This window comes from Choloepus didactylus, chromosome 11, assembly GCF_015220235.1.
Source record: "Choloepus didactylus isolate mChoDid1 chromosome 11, mChoDid1.pri, whole genome shotgun sequence".
NCBI lineage: Eukaryota > Metazoa > Chordata > Mammalia > Pilosa > Megalonychidae > Choloepus > Choloepus didactylus.
In genome coordinates, this window is record NC_051317.1 from 84674886 (window position 1) to 84698935 (window position 24050).

General features: G+C 36.3%; 1 protein-coding gene and 1 pseudogene across 13 annotated transcripts in view; one reads left to right on the forward strand and one right to left on the reverse strand.

The window, feature by feature from the left end:
• The window catches only part of PDE4D (phosphodiesterase 4D), a 1663062-nt gene that overhangs the window by 455961 nt on the left and 1183051 nt on the right, over window positions 1-24050 (reverse strand). The gene's annotated exons all lie outside the window — the stretch shown is intronic.
• Window positions 18497-19215, forward strand: LOC119506525 (annotated as a pseudogene).

The following is a 24050-nucleotide window of genomic DNA, read 5'->3' on the forward strand; positions in this document are numbered from 1 at the left end:
GGATTATATTTTCCATGGGTTTTTATTTACAAGTTATACATAGTATATGTAATATTAGAAATCTATATGGAATACAAAAGTGCCATAATCTATAGCTTATAGCAACAAATTCCTCACATCTATAAGGCAAATAAAAAGTAACTACCCTGGCCAAGAAAAAGAGAGCTTTGGGAAAAAAATAAGCAAATCCATTATAGAGGACATTAAATGCATTTGAAACAGCCTCAATAAAATACCAAACTCCTGGGAAAATAATGGATCTAACTACTGACAAAACTGTTTGCAAACCTACTAAAAGGGAGTAACACACTACTACTTACATCTAGCCAAACAAAACAAGTGTGCCTGTTGAATTTTCAGTAAGAAAAGGTTGGTTGAAAAAAAAAAAAGTATTTTAACTTTTTATTTTCTTTTACAAGCAACACAATGAAAAGCATAGAAAATGCAGTCTCATGGCTAATTCTCACTGTGTAGCCATGAACATATTTCTTTCCAGTGACTGGGTAATGATGCATTATCTTTTGTTGGTTCCTTCTCTGTTCTCCTCCATAATTTAAAAATTATACAGTTCTATCCATAGTCAACAAATCTATAACCATTAAACCAATTTTGGTTGGTTTCTGGAAATTGTATCACTTAAACATTCTCATTTACTATTTATTGCTAAGAACACAGTGATAATAGAGCAGAGCAGTATTTGATCATCTGTGTCTTGTTGTTAATATTTACTTTTTGTAAAGCATTTGTTGGTTAAGTTTTAAGATTCATTACCAGGGCTAATGATGATTTGATTTGATTTTTATGAAAAATTAATGGAAAGTTTAAAAATGAATGCCATTTTACAAAGCACTTGCAATTTATGTATCTTACATTTTAACCAAGGTCTGAATGATCTCAGCAATAAAATATTTACAAACATTCTAATGTATTTTTTGTCAATTATTTATCTTCTATTCAAGCAGCATTTAAAGATCTGCCCAATATAGCACTGGGTGAAAGTAAGGTTCTGAATTGGAAACAAACAAATCAACAAAAAGGAATTGCTTGTGACTTTAAAAATATTAAACTTTTATAGTTTAATCTAAATCTAATCCACAAAAGTACATGTACCCCAAGGAATTCTACTTCGCCCTCTTGTTTTCACATCTTAGATATTTCTGTCTGCACATCCTCCATCTATTTGTCCAGCCAAATTCTCAAAATCAGTTTATCCATTAATAAGTCATTATCCTCACTCTGAAAACTTCTTTTTCTTGTTCCTGCTGCCTATTTCTGTTAATCGTACAGTTCTTCTGCCAGAAATCCAGGATTCATTGTGGTGTTTGTGCATCATCATGGAAACAGCATCCTCTTTCCCTTTCTTACGCAAGTTTTCAAGTCTTTTCAATCCTTCCTCCATCATGGCTCGAGCACAGGTTCCTACCTCCTCATTTTATTACTATCACTACTACTGTTAGGCCTTAATTACCTACTCTCATATTTCCTTTAAAAAGATACTTAAAATTTTCTGATAAATTTGTACATAGTCATTGCAGAAAACACAGAATATATAAAAAGAATAACAAAAAATTATATCCACCATCTTGAATTAACAATTGCTTTATTATCTCTAGAGTAGATTATTTCCATAAATCCTCCCGCTGGTATCCTTACTCTAGTCTTCTGCTACTCCAAGTTATGTCCTCACTGATGCCACTTTATTCTTTCTTAAGTGAAACTAAGATTATTGTACTCCTCTGTTCAAAAAATCTTCAATAGCTCACCTTGGCTTAGACAATATTCCTTAGCTTGGTTTTCCTGACTCTAAAAATAAAATCTGACTCTGCCTTTCCAACTTTATTTCCCATGATTTTCTTCTCAAGTTCATTAAATTTGGGCCACACTCAGGTTCGTTTGTTTGTTTGTTTTCCTATAAATGTCCACTTGTTTTCCTACCTCCATACTAATCCCAGGTTCTCAGCCTGGAATGCCCTTCATCCTCAACTTGGCATAAATAAATGCAAACCTCAAGACCAAATACCATTTTGCCCAAAAAGCATCTGATGACACCTTCAGATGGAAGTAAACTCCTTGCCAAAGCATGTTATTTTTGCTTTCCCTATAGTACTTAAGAGAACACAGAGTACAAAATCTAGAGCCAGATGACTGGGGCTTGAGTTTCAACTCTAGCATTAAACTAACTCTAAGGTCGTGAGCAAGACCCTTGAACCATTTGGATCTCATTTTCCAATCAGTTGATATAAAGATCAAAGGAAACAATACATGGAAATCTACTTTGTTAACTACAAAGTGCTATGTAATATGAATTCATTCTCTGCTGGGTGCCCCCTTTCTGGCATTGCCCTCAGGAGAATGGCTAGTTATCTTTCCTGATCCCTTTCATAAAACCTTCCCTAAACACCCTAACTGGTGGTGGTGGTTGGTTCTTGGTGTGTCCAGAGGACTACTAATGTCTTTATGTGGTAAATAACTTAAATTTTTGGTTGAATTTTTGCCTGGGCAATTAGAACTTTAATCTTTTTGAAGGCAGTGAATTTATCTTACTCGGTTTTGCATTCCTGGAAGAGAGCTTTGAACTCATTTCCCATTGTAGTAAATGTTTGTTAAAAAGTGATGCATGAACAATGAATGTATTAATTTATTGACATCTAGATCTTGTGGAACAGTTATTTATGTTGAGTACCTGTCCTCTCTCTTTGGACCGTAAGCTCCATGACAGCAAACTCTTTGCGTGATCCATCTGTATCTTTAATAGCACCCTGTGCATTATATGGAATAAACATTTGCAAAAAGTTGAATAGAAAAAACATAATTAAGCTGGGCCACACACTGGGATGCTACTGCATATAGAGCTTTCCTGTATGACAGCTTCCTGTTGTGCATGCGATCTTAATATCTGTTTAACTCTGCAAATGAGGTTAATTATATTTACCATCAACATTGAAATTCCTTCTCAAATTGAATATAAATGTCTATAAACAGATACATCTTTTGATAGTACAGTAATACAAACTTCAGTAGATTCATATCTTAGGTTTAAGTTTTAACATCAGCCTATATGGCAAAAATCTGGTATGATCAATGTTTTAGTTTGCTAATGCTGCCATGATGCAAAACACCAGAAATGGATTGGCATTTATAAAGGGGGTTTATTTGGTTACACAGTTATAGTCTTAAGGCCATAAAATGTCCAAGGTAATGCATCAGCAGTTGAGTACCTTCACTGGAGGATGGCCAATGTTGTACAGAAAACCTCTGTTAGATGGGAAGGCATGTGGCTAGTGCCTGCTCCAAGTTCTGGTTTCAAAATGGCTTTCTCCCAGGATGTTCCTTTCTAGGCTTCAGCTCCTCAAAAATGTCACTCTTAGTTGCTATTGGGGCATTTGTCCTCTCTTAGCTTCTCTGGAGCAAGAGTCTACTTCCAACAGCTGTCTTCAAACTGTCTCTTATCTGCAGCTCCTCTCTCAGCTCCTGTGCATTCTTCAAAGTGCCCCTCTTAGCTGTAGCAAGCTGGCTCCTTCTGTCTGAGCTTATATAGTGCTCTAGTAAACTAATCAAGGCCCACGCTGAATGGGCAGGGCCATACCTCCATGGAAATTATCCAATCAGAGTTATCACCTACAGTTGGGTGGGTCGCATCTCCATAGAAATGCTCAAAGAATTACAATCTAATCAACACTACATACCTCTGCCCACACAAGATTACATCAAGGATAATGGCGTTTGGGGGACATAATACACTCAAACCGGCACAGTCAACATTACCATGGAGGATCTCCTAAATTACCCAAATGGAAAGCAAGATGTTTACACGATGCCAGGCTCATGGGCACTGAGACTCGCATGAGAACAGCAGATCACATCTCCTACTCAGGCTTAATCATTATGGTGGCTGGGGAAAGTGGAATTGCCTTATTTAAATAGCTAGTTCTTTCTGCTCAATGTCATCCTTTTTTACTTAGTGTGCATATTTGAATCTTCATTATTAAGTGCTCAGATGATACAACTCTACTGAATTTTTCTTTCACTTTAGTCTGGAAAGTTTAATGGGTTTGTATAAACATCATTATCCTTTGAGTAACTTAACCCCAATCATTCTCATAGTAACTTAAAACCTAGTCTGACATGGAGAGTCTAATGTAGCACAGTCAAAAACAGCATGTGAGCTTTAAAAACTGCCAGTGATGTAATGACCTTTCATCTTCCTATCTTGTTTTGAAGTGATTTTGAATATACACTGGAGCCAGACACCTTGGCTCACTATACTGGATTCCTGGGATCAGTGGACCTGAGAATTCAAATTATTTGTGACCCAGAGGCAAGAAGAATTTACTGACAAAACAAACTACTGTGGAAAAGCAAAATCTCTCATAAACCAAAATGCTCAAGAACTCCCTGGTTAGCAGAGTATGAATGCTACTACAGGGAACAGAAATGGCAAATTGGGATCATGTTACCTTTGATTTCATGGATTCCCGAGGTGGTCGGGGTGGGGGAGGAGAGGGAGAAAGAGACAGACAAGGAAAGAAAGAAGGAAGGAAAGAAAGAAGGAAAGAAAGAAAATAGAAACTAAGAGAGAACAGAAAGCTGCTGGTATTCATAATGGTTTTGCTATATACATGATGGGTTACTATGGTAACACTAGTGTCACACGACTCATCTTCCCTCTGATACCAGCATACATTGTTCAGAAATAACAACACAAACAAGAACACATATTTTCAGCCAGAGTGGCAGGGTGCAGGAGGGTGATTACAAATTTAGGAAAACTGTATACCCATCACAAGAGGAAGGTGAATAATTCGTGACTGTTTAACAGACTTTGAGACTCTCTCTCTCTCTCTCTCTCTCTCTCTATATATATATATATATATATATATATATATATATATACACACACATATATGTATATATATATATATATATTTTTTTTTCCCCTAACTTTTGGCTGGATTAAAAATCAATGACTAAATGCCACATGCTTACAGTAATTCCCTATATATCATGATTTTTGTTTTTTGTGAGCTGGTTTTACTGTGAATTGTTTTACAATTGTAAACTCAGATTTCAAGAAATCATAGGGGAATTTTGAGTGTTTTAATCATGCAAATTAGGTAAGTTCATTGTCTTTTGATCCTACCATGGCTCAGAATGAAATGTCACAAAGGTAAAATTTGTATTTTTATAACTGGGGTCAGTTATAAGACTTTGGAACTGAGTATCCACAGCCCAAAAGGTTTTGTTGTAATTTGTGTCACAGAAATGTAAACACCATGATAGCAACTAAAACAGACCGTTGAACACACACAACATTCTCATGGGTGGGTTATATGGAGAGCTGCAATGTAGAGATAATTTCAAAGGCTCGACAACAGTTCAAATTTAACGGCAGTATTAGTAAAGATACAGTGAAAGGGACTGATGTTAAGAATTCTATGATAGATAAAATATGACTTGGTGATGACGCAGGGAGCTAACTAGGATGACTTCCTTGTTTCTAGTTTGGAGAACTGGGCAGTAACCGACTAGACCAGAGAACAGAAGAGAACAAACAGATTTTAAGATGATGAGTTCAGTTTTGACTCTGAGGACACCCCAAAAAAATTTCAAGCAGTGAGTATGATACAAGTTTAAAGGGGAAGAGTGGTCAGGACTTGAGATATAAGTTTGGAAGTTGGTGGAATGAACTTTATGTGGTTCTCTGAAACGATACCCACTTATTTACTGTCTCTGATTACTTTCTTATTCCCAGATGGAAAAACAAATTTCACAAGAATGTACTGAATGCTACTATGCAATAGGCCCTGTACAAAGCACTAGGCATACAGTGGTTTAACACACAGGCTTAGATCCTGTCCTGGTGGTCCTATAATTGAATGTGGAGCTTCTTAGGCCAGCAAAATATATAAATATGAGTACAATTGCAAGAACTGCTAAGAAGAAGACAATGGTGCATTCAGAGTATATAAATAGGTACCCAACAGTCTGATCATTTAGGGAATCCTTTCCTGGGGATGATGAGGATGAGTTAACAACATGTGCTACTGAGAACTGTGTGAATGGAGGTCTGCTCATCTTTTGAAATACAGAACACATTCCATCCTGTCTGAGCAGCTGATGAGCTTTTCCTAGGATACTTGCTACTTCCTTCTCATCAAATTCCCTCTTTCCTGTGTACTCCTCTATATCACCACTGGCAAAATTATCTTCCTGGCTGGAGCAGACTCCTCATAAGGACCATATAAAACAGGGTACTAAGGATCAAGCGCAAAGTTATCACTCTTATTTCAAAGGCTGTCTCTAGATTGACTGCTGACCCCTCTTTTTGTCCATTAGAACTTTGCTTCTTTCAGCACTTCTTTATGAATATATAATCTGTCCAATAGCAACGTGCCATTCCAAGTCTGGGAGGCTTTGCCAGAATTCACCACTTCATTCATCACACTTTACAAAGTAAAATAAAAGGTGACAACAGCAACTTTCCCTTTGTAGTACAAGTTTATCTATATGATAACTGTTCATTGCAAGAGAAAAACTGAAAAATCAAAATTGAAAATAATTGCAAACGGTTGTTAGGTGTTTTAATGTTTCTCACTGGGTGTAGAAATGTGACCAACACATGCAGGCCACCATGATTGAGTAGCCTCTACTGTACTTCACCAGCAGTAAACACTTTAAGTACTCTAAGCTGTCTCATTCTATTCCTATGACAAAGGAGAGACTATAAGGTTAGGTGATGGGTGAATGTTGAGCTGAAGTAGAAGAACAAAGGTTGATATTTATGACTGTTTGTATTAATCTCTAGCTGTTGGCAATGGATTGGAAAATTGACTTTTGGTTTGAAAATATCATCTACTGTTATTTCAGTGTTTTAAAATCTTCAATGATAAATATGACATAAAGAATAGGTTTTTAAATTGCATTTCCAGTGAATAATTTAATAACTCACTAATCACTTCTTAATGCTTCTCCCCCAAATGAAACGGAAAATTATGAGGTTAATTCACTTTTTTTTTTAAAAGGAGCAATTGCCCCTGCCTACCTTCTAGACCTTATTATTATTTTTTTTTTTTTTGCCATTTTTCTCCCTCCCTCATTGTATTTCAGAAACCATAATTTCTTTAAAGTTCACATTAGGGCTTCATTCATGAGGGCCTTGGTAGTGCCTGTTATTACTCATCTTCAGGCTTCCCATCCCCAAGGAAACATTCTCTAAATGCTCAGACTGTGTTAGGTACACGCACACACATGCATACACACATGCACATATCTCATAAGAGGACATATATATATATATTGCACTATATATATATTGCATATACTATTGCATATGTATATATATTGCACCATTGCCTTCATTTTAGCACTTCTCACAGTTGTAATACATATTTATGTATTTTTTAATTGTAATGAAATTGTTGTCCCTATCAGGAGTTTACAGTGCTTGCTTCTATTATTTTAGGGCATCAGTCCTTTCTATTGTAATCTATGCTCATGCCATTGCCATGTTATTCTTCCTAAAACAACTGTTCACAGCATGAAACTCTTAAAGAGGAGAAGAGATAGAACATGTCCAAATCATTGATAATGCTGTGATAGATACATAAGAAAGAAAAAACAGCTAGCTAAGGGAGCAATTTCCTTTTGGAAGTAGGGAATTAGGGAAGGTTTTATCATAAAGGCTTGGCAAGGGATCTGGAAAATGAGTTGGGAGTCATCACAAAATGAGGGGAGAAGGGAATTCCAGGCCCAAACAGGTGTAGTTAGTGGTTCTTGATACCTAAAATGCAGAGCATACATGTGTGATTAAGGAAATTTCTGAGGCAAGACAGAGAGAGAGAGAGAGAGAGAGAGAGAGAGAAGGATTATTTGAAATTTAGGCTTTGTTTTGTAGACAATGAAAAGCTAATGGTGTAAGTGTGAAGACAATGAGAGGAGAATAAGGAGACCATTTACAAGGCTAGCAGGCTTTTAGACCAAAGGATGAGGTTCTGACCTAAGATGGCAGCAAAGGGCAATGCAAGATGGGTGTGAAGGAGACAGAATGGATCTGACACAGATGGTGACAAGTGGTGAGGCTGAGGGGAAAGGGAGCATTTAGGATGATTTCCAGGTCAGTGGCTTGGATCACTGAGGAAAGGGCGGATGGCAAGAGTCCCTGGGTAATTTTATTTTCAAATATGTTAAGTTTGAGTTCCCTGGAGGACATTTAGATAACAGGCTGTTGGATATACAACTCAGGAATTGAGGAGAGAATGAAGACCTGGAGATACACATTAGCATCACAACTGCTATTGTCAATAATTCTTATTCAGATCTAGGGAGGATTAGAGGAAATTCTTAGGATAATTAGTTTCATTCAGTGAAAAGAAGGACCTCACATCAAAGAAAGCACTTCCCTTTTCCCCAGTTTTCTCCTTTTGAAATTTGCCCTTTGCTCTGAGGATGAGCTGAGTTACAAGGAAACACTATGTGGCTCACAGATCTGCACTCAAATGGGCCCATACACACAGGCATGGGGAGGGATGGCAGGAGTCAAGCAAAAGTTCATTATATCAGGCCAGGATTTTACATTTCACCTTGAGACACTGTTTAGTACCTAGCCTAGAGCTACAAAGAATGTATTCGATCATTTATTCAGTTTTCTTTAATGAAATCTTAGTAGCACCTCTACGGAAATAATTATGAACCCTGGAAATGCAATAAAGCACACTAATTCAGACAAAACAGAGGACAAGGCAGTGTGAATTACTGAACATTTTAGAACATTTTAGAAGCAGGCAATTGTCTGTTTTTAATCAGGTTAAAAAATGTTATCTAGTGGATATCACAAACCAGATAAGAGGGAGTATTTTCATGAATACAACAATTCAATTGTTTGGATATATATAAAGGATTTCAAAAATCCAACCCAACTTCCACCTCCCCCCCCCCAAAAAAAAAAATACCCACTTCAATTTTTTATCAGGATTTCTCAAACTTGGCATTATTGACATTTTGGGTTGAATAATTCTTTGTTGTAGGGAGCTGACGTAATTATAGGATGTTTAGCAGCATCCCTGTCCTCTGCATACCTAATGCTAGTAGTACCCTCCCCACCATGACAAAAAAATGTCCCTACATATTACAAAATGTCCCCTGGGGAGTAAAATTGCCCCAGTTGAGAACCACTGGTTACACTGATAATTAATTTAATAACCACTTAATAAAAAAGACTGTACAAAACAAACATTCTGTTTTAGTCTCCCAGGTCCTGAACCAAATACCCTGCAATGGGTTGGCTTAACAACAGGAATTTATTAGTTCACAATTTCAGAGGCTAGAAAGCTCCCTTCCTCCTGGTGTCAGTATTTTCCAGCTGGACGGCAATCTTTGGCTTTTCCGTCATATGGGAATACATATAGAGACATCTTTTTCTTCCAGGTTTCATTGACTTCTAGCTTCTGGTGCTCCCTGTGTCATGTCTCTCTGTGTCCAATTTCCTTTGCTTAAGAATTTCAGCCACATTGGATTAAGGTTCTCCCTCTCTCTGGGCACATCTTCACTCTTAACATCTTCAAAGATCCTGTTTACAAATGGGTTCACACTCAAAGAACCAGGGGTTTGAACCTGAACATGCTATTTGGAGGGGACATGATTCAATTGCCAATACCCTGTTTGAATGATTACAGATTCCAAATTAAAATGGTCATAGTTGATGATTTATTGTCTTCACAATAGGTGATTCTTTTCCTTTGGTACAGGAGGTATGTATTTTTCTGTACTCTGCAATGCCTGACTCCCTATGTTCAGACTCAGTGATTGAATCCATTTTTATGACCGTGAGATCACTGATTATTCATGAATCATAGTCCAATTCCCATCTCCTGCCACAGTCATTATTCATGAATCATTTCTATGGACACCGTTAGAGTAAATGAATAGGTGGATGATTGGCCAGCAAATGAAGTTCGCAACTCTCTGACCTTTCTGCAAGGAGAAAGCAGGCTGATATTTTCACTCTTAACAAACACTCAAACTCATAACCTCAAATCTGCCTTCTGTCTCTTGTATCCTGCTTTTTTCTGATTCTAGGGCTAACAGGGAGAACAAACCTCCATATAGGATTCAGAAAATTGAAAATGGAGGCCGGAGGGTATATGAGAGAAGCAGCATCTCAAGCAAGAGGGAGCCCAGAGCAGATGTCCAGTGTGGAGACTGGTGAGAGACTCTCTACTGTCCTTGGTTGTGAAAAGTTGATATGCCCTGAGCACAGTTGTTTTCCATAACCTTGAGGCACTGGTGGCTTCTTTCTGATCTCTTTCAGTGCTCTTAGTTTCCATTTTCTATTTTGATGATCAACATCAAGTCAAAACCATAATGGATAAACAGGATGGCTATTATTAAAACATCAGAAAATAGTAAGTGTTGGCCACAACACAAAGAAACAGGAACCCTTAAAAACTGCTGGTGGCAGTATAGAATAGTGCAGCCACTATGCAAATCAGTTTAGTGGTTCCTCAGAAAATTGAAAATATAATTACTGTGTAATCCAGCAATCCCATTTCTTGGTATATACCTCAAAGAATTGAAAGCAGGGACTCGAACAGGTATTTGTACACTAATGTTCATAGCAGCATTACTTGCAATAGTCAAAAGGTAGAAACAATCCAAGTGTCAAGCAGCAGATGAATGGATAAACAAAATGCTGACTACATATACACAATGTAATATTATTGAGTGATAAAAAGGAAAGAAGTTCTAATGCATGCTACACTGTGGATGAAATTTGAAGATACCATGTTGTGTGAAATAAGCCAGGCATAAAAAGACAGAGGTCATATGATCTCCCTTATATGGAACTCCTAGAAAAAGCAAACCTCATAGAGACAGGTAGTAGTTTATAGGTTACAAGGAATGGGGTGGGGATGAGAAAAGATAATTATAGCTTAATGTTTGAAGAGTTTCTGCTCAAGGTGATGAAAACATAAGGGTAACTAGTATCTGTGATAGTAGCATAATATTGTGAATATAATTAATATTCCTGAATTGTAAATAAATCTGATTAAGATGGGCAATTTTAGGTTGTATATTTGTTACTACAATAAAAAGGTTTTTTTTTTTTTATTTGTATGTTTAACATTATAACAGGACAAAGAGAACTGGGGTTTATAGTGCACATTTTTTTTAGTTGACTTTATGAACTTTTGTGATTCTATCACATTTATTACAGTTGCAATATTTTTTTTCCTCTAGGAACTTCCCCTCTGTCATCCCTTCTGGCACTGTTATTTTCTCCTTCTTTTTAATACTTGAAGTCATACATATACTTATGAATACAGAAATTAATTGTAGGTTCTGCTTTATCAATCCAGTAATGATCAAATTATCAAAAAATGCATGATTCCCACCCAATTTAGCCTGTGGTCTAATGTCAGTGCTATATGCAGCTTCTATAAGGAAAAAAGGAAGGGGAACTAGACTGAACCAGGAGAATGGAAGGGAGAAAAATCTTGCCAAATGCTCTATACACTGGCAGGCAGGAAGGTGATACATACACCTATGCCAAGATGTGCAATATGGGCTTTCTAATCATTTATTTATTAAAGAAACGCTTATTGTCTAATCTCTCCTGGGCTCTGTGCTGAGTACTGAGGACATAACAATGAACAAGGCATGATTGATTCCCTCACTCAAAAATCTGACAGCCTAATTGGGTAAGAAGACAGTGGAAGAGCCAGATTAAATCCTACTATTAAATTTCTACATGTTAAAATTGAGAAAAAGTTTTATAAAATAAAAGAAACTAAATTTCTTGCAAGAGTAAAAATAGAGCTCTAGAATTTGTGGAGGCTACAAAAAACTTAAAAGGAAAATTATAAACAATCACGAATATAGAAAATCAGTAGAATCACAGATGGTGGAGTGTCATTCTCTTCAACATTGAGCTTAATGTTTAATAGTGTTAACTGCTTCATGAATATCTTCATTGCTGCTCTTAAAATAAACATACAGAACTTTTAAGTGACCGTGTTGTCATGCTTCTAATATAGCTCACTTTCAAATTGGAAGTTATTTCCCAGTGTTCTATGAGAAACATGCTTTCACTTCACTGGCATTATTTTATAAGGATACACTTGGAATTAAATTGAGCTATAATTTTTCATGTATGTATTAGATTCCTTTCTTTACCCTCCCCAAGGATTTTAAGGAAAAGCAGATTTCTTTTTCATCCTTTTTATTATCTCAATCTTATGCTTCATTGGTTGGGTTAAAACAATCAACATGTAGCTTATCTTCTTTACATTTTTTAAAAAAGTGATTAGAATAGCGTTTTCCATTCTGCCCAGTTGCACAGCTGTGACTGTAAGAAAACAAACCTAAACCTAAACCTAAAGATGAGTCCTAGCAAGCAACCTGAGAGCCTATCCATTTAATTTTGGGTAGATTTTAGTGAAATCCCATGATGGCCCACCACCATTCCAGGTGTACTGTTTTCTCAGCAGACTCAGAAGATGTTCAAATACAGGTTTTAAAATTAGCACTTAAAAGAATGAGTTACAGAATAAAAAGACTTTCCTTAAGATTTGGACCTTCATTGATTCATTTATCCACACCCTCCCACCAGTGTTTTTATTACATGTATTGTCCTACTTATAACTTCCATGAAATAAAAGCTCTAGATATCATGTTTAAGTTATCTTTTATACAAAAGAGCATTTAGTTGACCCACTTGCTAGTTATAAGCAATGTAAAAGTTGAATCTTGTATTTTACAAATTCTAAGTTCTATGATATAAAATAGTCTTACTGTAAAATGCCTTACAAAAATTCTGGCTTGGAAAATATATTGGGATGCTCAATTTTACAACTGATTGGGATAAGTCTGAATTAGTCTGAGTAAATTACAATGTGCTAAAAAGTCCACACTCTATGCACAGGCACATCAGCTTATATAGAAACACTATTCAAATGACTTATACAAACAGTTGACTGCCTTTAAGCAGAAAAAAATAAGGTAACATGAACAGGGTTTAAGTATTTACACATGGATTTGACAATTTGCATGGGTTTGTACAACTAACTACAGAAGGGATTGAGGTGAATAGCAGTAACGGAGCCATGTTGGATGTTTCAGGACATATTTTCCTAAATGTTCCTTAAAATAGTTGCTAGATGCTGTATATTAACATGCCAGTCCATTATAAATTCAAATGGTGTTGCAGCTAGAAATAAAAGCCTTGATATTCTGGGGATAAGAATAAAATATTGCCCTTCACAAAAATCAGAGAACTAATTACCATCAAATAATAATAATTTTAAAAATCAGTTGAAAGAGAAATCCCAAGGCATTTGTGAAATTTCTGAAGTTTCGGAAACTTTTTTTTTTAATCACTCTAATAGCTGAATGTTCCTTCATTTTATAATAAAATCAAATCTGACAAAACATGTTTTGTAAGTAAGTTTGTGTTTGTGTGATTAGAAAGGGAAAAGTAGAAGAGTATGATGATTGATAGTCTCCAAGTAAAATACATTGCTTTAGAAATTCAGATTTTTATTCCAGGAATTCATAAAATTAGGGAGAAATGGCATTTTCACAGAGGGAATGGAACATCTCTCTATAAATGCTTCTCAAGTTCACTGTTAATTGCCAAACAATTTGACTTTGCATAAAACCGGAATTGTGGGAGGATTTTTGGACACAGTCAAGCATACTGTTCCCATTCTGACACTGCAGGAAGGCTGGGGGTAGAATGGGTCTGCTAAGCGCACACCCACTTTCTCTGCAATGAAAACACTGGGCTCAACTTTGAAACTCCTAATTAAGCAACATGAGCTTGCCTGTGTATGTGTGTGGGGTGGGGGGGTGGTGAGGTGGGCTGGGGGACGTGGTATGGAGGGGTGTGAAGACTGTGAATTAGCAGAATTCTGCAACACTGATCAAGAAATGACAACTTCTTTATAAGGAAAATATTTAACCCATTTTGACCCCTTCCTGACTGCATAAAAAGAAATAATTTTTGCGGAATTATAACACATCGCATATTGGAATCATGGAATGTTTTGTCCCGATTGTGACATATTGGATGCCTGGTATTAAGAGCCATTAATAAATATATTCATTATTTGGCCAAACACTCTTTCAAATCCCCATTGTGGATGATTCTAAAATTCTTAAACTCTAGGACCTTGAAACCAGATCAGCTTTTTCTAAATAGCTAAGCTCAGAATATTTTCCAGCTTTTTCCCTTTGGTTAATTTTTTTCTAGCTACTTAGTATTCTATAATTTCAAAACTAACCTCTTTCCCTGACCCTCCCAGCTCAGCAGACCTCCAAAGCATACTACCAAGGGGTAACAAAACACATTTTCACTGACAAACAACTAGAAGAAAGGAAAGCAGTTACCGTCTCCTCTGTGGCTTAATATCAATTGGCTTGTTGATGGCATAAGGTGATCCATGAACGTATGTGCCGCGGTATCTAGACACCTTCCCCAGCGTTAGGTACTCACAGCTGGTTGGCAAACTCATTTTATCCAAAAGGCAGGAAGTAAAAATAAATCTTAGTAGTCAGACCAGCATTCCGGGGAACAATGGAAATAACGTGTCAGAAAATGGATTTCATACATATGCCGCTCACTGGCTGCCTGGTGCTTCTTTTCTTCAAAGGCAGATGCATGGTTTCTCAGAGGCTACATGCACTACCTTGTTTTCTGTTCATGGATACGGGAAGCTCATTGCTTATTTCCAGCCAGAGTCATGCTCTGACCAATTACTGGCTGAGCAGATGAAGTAGAAATTCTGTAGCTCCACAGAAACCCATTTCTACTCACACCAAATATCTGAGTAGGCAGCAAGCTTTAATCCATTTTTGCCTAACATTTCAAAGAATGCTCACCTGATGTAATAGTATTAGGTAATCAGAGTTATTTACCTATAAACCAAGCATCTGAAAGGAAGGAAATAATCTATTCTTTGCTATATTTTCAGAGGGGTGAATTTAAAAAAAAAAAAAAAAAAAACTGACTATAGATACCCAAACCATGAGATAAGCACATGGAAATGATTATGGATAGTTTTCCAGTTTTTTGGTAAAACATTGTGGGTTTTTGTTCACAAATTACTGTTCGCAATAGAACTGAATTCAGCCTCTCAGTAATATAAAAATTGTAAGCAGAAGTTTTTCTATACTAATACTTTGAACATGATAGTAATTTTTTTCCCCTTCATTAAAAACATTCAGAAATGAAACCTCTTTTTTTGTGGATGAAGATCTATTGAACTGAAGGGAAATTCTTTATTTATTCTTTGTAAGATGATTTTTTTTTATAAAAGTGAAAGACAAGTTGGAAAAATTAGAAATGGTACTAAATAATTCTACCTAAGGGATCAGAATCGCAAGAGAAAATTTACAGCTTTAATTAGCTGACAGTTTTCACCAGCACTCACCCCATTTCCTAATGTTATAACAACAAAACCACTGAGGCCCTTGCATGTAGCCTTAAGATATGAGTTCAGAGTACTGTGAGTAGTGATTTTTATATTTGAAAAATTATTTCTTATCCAGGTTTTGAATATATACCACCTATTTATTTGAGAGCCCTGGGACATGGGCAAACACAAAGAACATTGAGAATAAACTTTATTTTATTTTGTAGTGGCCAAATTCAAACACTACTGAGTTCAAAGAGCAGACATTGTTTAAATTCAGAAATTTTAAGTTTGAAAGGGAAGATAATTTTCCATTTGATACCATATTATCTATGCAATGATTTTTTATATTTTATTTTAAATTACAAAATAGTATATGTTCATTTTAACATGTCCAAGAGGTATACAAATAAAACATTCTTCTTGTCCATTACCCATCCTTTCTCTTTATGCTTATGCTTTATGCTTATTTCAACAAATGTGTGTATATATACACACAGACACTCACACATATAGAGGGGGCCTTCTCCTTCCTTTTTAAAAAAAGTGGACTCATAATATACACAATCCTCTATGAATATTTTTGTACTTAAGAGAAATGTTGAATACTTTGACAGGTAATGCTTAGAAATCTAGGGTATTCTTTTTAACAGCTATGTAAGGTTCCATCGTATGGATGCACCATTATTTATTCAAACAGTCCCTTACTGATGAGCATACACTTCTGGACTTCTATAAAAAATAAACACATTGTTATTAAATCTTTACTGATTGAGGCTTCTATTTCTGAAAGGGGTTACTAGACAACAGATTGTGTGCCTTTTTCACTTTAATGGGCTGTGGCAGTTCACACTCTCCTGTCATGTGGAAAATGACCATATCCCCATACTATGGACAACACTATCTATTGACAATCAAGTGTGTCTTTCCAGAGCATAAAAATAAGGTAACTGAATCTCCAAAATGATTGCATATGATTTCTTGCCAAAACAGAACTGCCATTAAGGTGTTGGAAAGGTAAGGGCACTCTACCTGAACAGAAATATATCTGGACATAAAGAATTGATTTGCAAAAGTTTTGCTTAGGTGGGCAATGGCAGAGGTCTGGAGGGTCATCAAAAATGAGAGAACACCACAAACAAAGCATAACGAAATAGGAATTTTTTTTTTTTTTTTGCTTAATTGAAAAATTAGGGGAGATAAAGTATGGAGAGGGTGCCCTCTATGTTTTCATTCTTCAGTAGGTTTTACTTAATCTGGATAATATTTCATAATTTGGGGACATGCCACATAATTTTACCATATAGAGGTAGTGCCTAATGACTGCCAACTAATTGTGATGTATGACCGTGCATAAATTATAGTTTCTAAGTTTAAGTGGTTCTTTAGGATGTACTCCCCTATCCCAAAGTCCTAAGAACAAAAGTACAATACAGCATTTTTATGTGCAAGCTAATTTTGGGATCTCTGCCCAGTACTAGAGGGTAAGAGCTGCTTTACACAAGAGTCCCCTAAGAGGAATAACAATCAGAAACTGAAGGCTAAGGCACATGCCTCGCTGGGAGGGAAATGTGTATCCTCTGATGGGCAAAATTCCTTGGGTTCTTAGCAGGGACAGTTTTGCTTGTACCTGGGCAATGATTTACCACAACTCGGGCAGAGTGTCTCAGGGATAACTTGTACTTAAATTGGGATAAGAAGGGATTACTGTTAAAATCCAACCTGCCAATAGATTCAGAATCTGTGAGAACTTTGGTCAATTAGCAGGGAGTGGCCTCTAGGGGAAAATCAGATCTTACTCTCTCCAATAATCCCCTTTCTCTGGGAGTGGGAAGAGTAGATGAGGACTTTACCTTTGGGAAAATTAAAACATATTAGAGAGTTAATTTAATCTAATGATTAGAATTACAGTCTCTAACAGGTTTATAGCAAATGAAGGCACAAACCTCATTAATGAATGAACAGATTTATCCACCTATATTTTATTTATCTTTGCATACTGGGATTTCTGTGACAGAAAAGCATGGGGCGTAGAACAAATGTTAATGGAATTAAAAAGTTTCATTCCTCTAAGCTCCAAGAGCCATCAAACAAGGGTGGAAATCACAATAAAGTATATCAGTTTTCTACCACAATAAGGATCATCAATTTTCTTCAGTATACTAAAGGTTGCATTGCTGATAATGTACTATAAGAGCATTTAAACACAATTGCTAGTAAGAAACAATTCAGGGCAACAGGACTTTTCTTCTAATAATTCTAAGCCTATTTATTAAAGAAGATTCTTTCAGTCAGAAGCTACACCCTGGCCTGAGTTTGGCAATTTGGAAAGCTGAAGGAATGCTTTTAAGACATGAGGGTATCATCTGTTCATGTCATATCAAAGCACAAGAACTGAGGATCATCTCTCCTAGCTTGTGGCATGGAAGGACCCCCTTCCTCGCCAGACTCTGTGTTCTTTGCCCACTCCCTTGTGTGGAGAGCAACTGTTCACATCTGCCCTCAGGTCTTTCGGCTCTTCTCGCTTCTGATTTACACCTTTCCTGGTGAATGGCTTCAGATACCACTTATGTGCTGAAAGATGCCAACATCTTTACCCAGAGTCACATCTTTCTGCTGTTATCATCAACCACTGATAGGAGAATTCCACTGGAAGTTCCACGGTACTTCATTCAGCATCTATAATGTAAATCACATCAACTCTCTTTCCCCACCCACCAAAATACATTTCTTCCTGTATTCTCTGGCATAACCACCATTCAGCCAATAACCTGAAAGTCACTTGTAACTAGGGCACAAGTCTTGGAGATACGAATGATATTAATAGTAAAAATAGATGATAGCTAACACTAATCTGGCACTTTTCATATGCCAGACACTGTGGCTGACATGAATTAGCTCATTTAATCCTCATAAAATCACTATTGTTATACTTATTTTGCTGATGACAAAAACAAGGCACAGAGGGAGTGAGGCACATACTGCTGGTCACACAGAATGTTAAGTGGTAGAGTCAGAATTAAGAACCAGTCAGCACTCTTGCAAGCTGACCGGGAGCGAGTGGAGCTGCCAGATGCTATTGCCAGATGGAGGTGAACATGGCAGAAGAAGAGGACTACTTGTCTGATTCCTTCATTAATGTCCAAGAAGATACCAGATCCAAGAAGCCCATCGAAGCAAGAAAAGCAGCTGGAGGCTAACTGGAAAAATAGGCAGAAGAGTTTAAAAGAAGAAGAGAGACGTAACCTTGGTTGAAGAATGCACTAGGTTGTGAAAACAAAGGATTTGCTTTGATCAGAAGATGGCTTATAAAAGTGGTCAGATTCTTGGCAAGAGTGGAGATGGCATCGTTGAACCAATTCCTCTCAACATCAAAACTGGGAAAAGTTGTGTTGGTCATGAAGCATTTATTTAAAGCAAACAGAAAACAGAGGAAAAATTAGAAAGCTATAGAAGAGAGATTCATATGAAAAACCAAGCCAAAGAAAAAGCTTCAGAACAGTTTCGATTGAGGCTTAAGAAGAAGCAAAACAAAATGAATCTATAAGGAGATCTTCAAAGAAACTAGTGAGCCTGTCAACTTGGATGCCCAGAGTATCATCCAGGTTCCCAGGGAACTGGTTGAGGCCTAAATAGAAGAATGAAGAGGAGGAAGAGGAAGAAAAAGAAGAGGATGAAGAAGAATATGAGTGAAGATTTAAGTGTACTTGAAAAATTACAAATATTGACTAGTTATTTAGGAGAAGAGCATCTCTATTGTATTTTGTGTGGAACAACAGCCTTTCAAATTGCAGATCATGACTAAAAATACTCTTCATAAAGTGAAACCTAGAAAAATGGCAGTGTTTCCTGGAGATAGTCAGTTGAGCAGTTAGAATTCTCTAATTTTTGATACCAGTAAAGAAAGAGAGCTTTTATATAATTATAATGTTTTATTGTTTTTATACTTTAGAAGGATGTAATTGTTCACTGACTAGAATAACTAATGGGATGCTATTTCAGAACGTAAGTAGCCTAGACGTGGCCAATTACAATCTATGGCTATCGTGATTCTTGTGGGATTTAAGGGCACCAACAGATGAATCCCTTCTTGCCCACTTCATTTAGAAACAAATTGAAAGAGAAGACACAAGAGTCAGAGGGAGATCAAAATTTCAGCTTTATTAATGATGAAGCTGAAATGCAGAACAAGGTTGACTTGTTCTCCAGTTAGACTCCTAATATTTCTCCCCAATCGGAGGGCCAGTAATCTTTCCAGGTTAGAAAATTCACACATGCTCAGTTTATTCTCCCAATATCATCAATCACATAAGACACTCCTCTGCTGAGAAGACATAAATGAGAGTTCAGAGAGTTTGTTCCCATATTTCTCTCTCCCAAGAAGAAGCTCCTTTCCCCCTAATGAGAAATGGGGGGAGAGTATTCCCCTCAAAAAGACTGATATCAGAGGCACTGCTCCATTAACAGACCACTAAATTCTAATATGTTTTAGAGGCAGAGTAATTTTAATGCTTCTGATAAGATTGGGAGTTTCTATGGAAATATGCCTATCCATTGTAAGTGATCTGTTGAAAGTTTTCGCTAAAGAAACTCAAAAATTGTAAGGAACCTTAAATATCATGTGATGCAACTACTTAATGAATTTAGGAACCCCCTGACAACATTCCTACCAGATAGTTACCTCACCTCTTCCTTCATTCCTCCAGCCACAGAGGTCTCACTGCTTTAAAACAGACCATTACATAGTTAGTAGACATGGAAAAAAAAAATTATGTTGTTTTTCCATCTTAATCTAGGATCTGCTTTCTGCTTCCCCATAATTTAACCAAGTAAAGCCAGGGACATACCATGTGGTATACCATTAGAGGGCACCATTCACGGTTGGGCATCAAAATCACTTTCTTTTTTTTTTTAAAAGTTCACATGCCCAGTTGTCTTCCCTAGTGATTTTGATTCAGTTAGTATAGGATAGTTCCTGATATCTTTATTTATTTTAAAGTGAAGTGAGTCTGATAAACACAAACAAAGAAACAATATATTAAAAAAAAATGAGTCTGATAAGCACCTGGGTATGAGAATCAGTAATGCAGTTTAAATATAGAGCATCACTGTTCTACAGAGAGAGTTGTGCAACCAGCTGTGACTTTACCTGTACAAATTTACAACTCACCTTTCAGGAGCACTGAGCAAAAGATCAATCCCTTCTTCCTTTTATTAGAAACAACAAACACAAGAAAATAGCAAAAGCTAACCTACACTTGCACAGGTTAAGATAATCAATAGTACAACTTGTATTAGCCCCTGACCTAATATGACCTTACTTGTTCTCAGGTTGAACTTGGAGAGCATTAAAAAATAGATAAGGGTCCCACCCCATAGATTATGCTGAAAGTGGTCATTGCGGCCTGGGCATCACTACCCTAGATTCTAAGATGCAGCAGAGATTGAGAACCACTAACCTAGCTAACTTCTGGGCCTTAGTCAGTCATCCAGAAAAGGAATCATTATTTTTACAAATGTAGAGATATATAAATTATTGGCATTTATGGTTGGATAGTGTATAATGTTTACTTTTTGTTAAAAAATAAAATTGTATTAGTAGCCAAAACAAATAGAAAAAAAAAAAAGAAAAAGAAAAAGAACCAGTTAGTCTGGCTCCAGAGAGGAGCCTGTATGCTATATTGCCTCTCTATAGATTTAACTTCCTTAATACCTATCTTATCCCACTCTTTCTGTGTGTATTTTACTTACAGTTAATATTTCCAGTCTTTTCCTCCTCACATCTATCCTTGACTTGACTGCGACATGAAGCATTTTTAAATGGAAATCTGAACATGCACGTCTCCTACTTGGAATCATTCAATGACTCCCTGTTTCTTTATTGATCAAGTTCAAAATTTACATCCCAAAGCTTAGCACAGACACCCTCATGGTCTTCCCCTGCCTCTCTTTTCCTCTCTACTCCAGTTAACACTTGGTAGTGCGCTGTGCACACCTGCTCTTTCACACCCCCGGATCCTATGGCCTGAATGCTTTCCTCTCCCCTCTCTGGCTGGCCAACTCCTTTTAAGTGTCATTTCTTCCAAAAAAATATCTATCACTCCTCAGTTTTATTAAGATGCCTCTTAAGTATTGTCTCATTTGCATATGACTCTAACACATTGCTTTAGAGCTTTTCATATATTTATAACCCTTCCCCAAAGTACTATAGTTTCTTGAGGGCAAGAGTCCTGCCTTATTTGTCTCTTTAATTCCAGTACCTAGAACAACATCTGCTTGTTAAGTAAGGAGGCTGAAACTGTGAAGTTCTGAATGTTCCGAAGATCTGCTTAACTCTCCCTTTACCTCCCTTCTTCTCAGTTCTTCCCCCAGAATAATCATTAAAAATTACTTTAAATACATTGGAAGTAACACACTTTTTGGCATATGCTCTCTAACAGAAATATTTTGCAAAGAGTTCCCACTGGAATATGAAAGCAATGTCTCATCTCAGGGAATCAGGGATGTATATAGGTTTTAATTGGAGGCAATGGGGATGTGCCTGCCGGGACCAAGTTCCAGTTGAATGAATAAAAGTTATCAAATGGTTAATTTAACCACTTGAATAAGCACAGAGTATACCTTTATTTCGTTGTTTTCCATGTTTGAGAACATAACAGGCAAATTTTAAGTGCTCCCAAATGAACTGATTAAATAATCTTCTATTAAAGGCCAGCTATTTATTTTCACACATTAGGTTTTTCTAATAATCCATCTATTAAACATTGTACATATCATACTTTACACAGCCTCATACAAAATGGCTTTAATCTGAAGGAAATACCACAAATGTATATGAAGATTTTACTACCACGAAGGCTGTCACAGTGTTTTACAAAACAGCAAAAAGATGGAAATATCCTTACATACAAATGCTTAAATAAAATAAGGAATATCCAATCCATTCATTCATTTTAATGAACCCATTAAAATGATGTTGAAATACCACCCTAAGTATACACTATTATATGCTAACAGGTATCTTACCAAAACACATAAACACAGACAAACATATGCATAGATTCCATAGCCAAATATATCTGGGAAATGCTAAGTTAAGCAGTTTGGATTTTTTTGTTTTTGTTTTTGTTTTTTGGTGGGGGAGGTGGTAGTAATTCTCAGAGACTTTATTAAGATAATGTTTGTTCAGCATTGCCGATAAGAATGGAAAAACTATGTACTGCCTTTCATGGGAATGTATGAAGACAATCTCAGGTGACACTACGAAAATTTGGTTTTCAAAACAATACTTAATGACATGGAAGAGTGTTCACAAAATGTTAACAGTAAAAAACAAGGCTACAAGATGCTATAACAGAATGATCCTATTTTAACAAAGAACAGACTACAAATAAACCTGGATGGGCAGCAATAGATGATTTAAATTTTCTTATTTTTGCCTAGCTACGTTATCTAAACTTTCTAGGATACCTTTTGTATAATGAGAAACTGAGATTTTACTAAAATTTCAAAATGTGGATTCCAGCAATTGAAATGAAAAATCATAAAATATACCCTTTAGAAGGTACAACTCCCCCATGATCTGATCGGCATTCACAAACAACTTCCTGATTTAGGATTAGGTTTCTCAGGTAGAATTATCCAGAAAATGGATAATATACAGAATTGGTGTTGTTCTTAGACCAGTTAGGTCTTCAGTTAGAAATGATAATGTTAACATTCTGACATATGAGTCAGTCTCTTTGGAATTTTATCGGCATGAATCAATCCCTCAAATTGTAAAAACCGGTAAGATTGAATTCCATGCCTTACAGAACTTAGAGAACATAAAGACACATAAATCAGCAAGTCAGGAAGCTTAACTCAACTGTATAAGGATGATTTTTGGTTGATTCAATCATCTACTATATATTTTTTATTTTTAATTAGAGAAATTGTAGGTTTACAGAAAAATCACGTAAAAATTACATCATTCCCATATACCACCCTCCCCCATTAACACTTTGCATTAGTTTGATACCTTTGTTACAACTGACGAAAGAATATTATAATTGTAGTATTAATTACAGTCCATATCAATCAACTGCTTTTATTTTTATAAGCAAGCATAGATTTCCATAGGTTCTCATCTTAAAAAAAAGTTTTATTACCTATCTAATGGAGTCCTCATTGCGAGCAATTTCTCTTGAAATTGCATTTTATCTGTCAACTGCTAAATCCTTAAAAGCCCAGCAGAAATCAGTTGATCAGGTAAAGTTAAGTCTATTAAACCTACTAGAGTAAGGGAGAAGACCACTTTGACAAAGTCTTAATAGTGCTTAGAACGGGGTTGTCAGGGAAACAAGTAGCTACGTTATTTTTTTGTTTGTCCTTAGTTTTGTTCAACACGTAGGCCTGGTCCCAGTATCATTGAACATGGAAACACTAAATTATGCTGGCTTCAGTTCTTCCTACCCAACTTAAATCCCATGACTACTGGTAATCGTATGTCAACAAATCTATTATACATCCAAAGTTTAGTTTGAGCTAAATTAGCAAAGAAATCAACTGAATAAGTTGATGCTCATTCATTACAGTTTCATGTAGTCCCACAGAATTCTCCAAGCTCCTCATACACTGCTGGAATGTTAAATGGAGCGA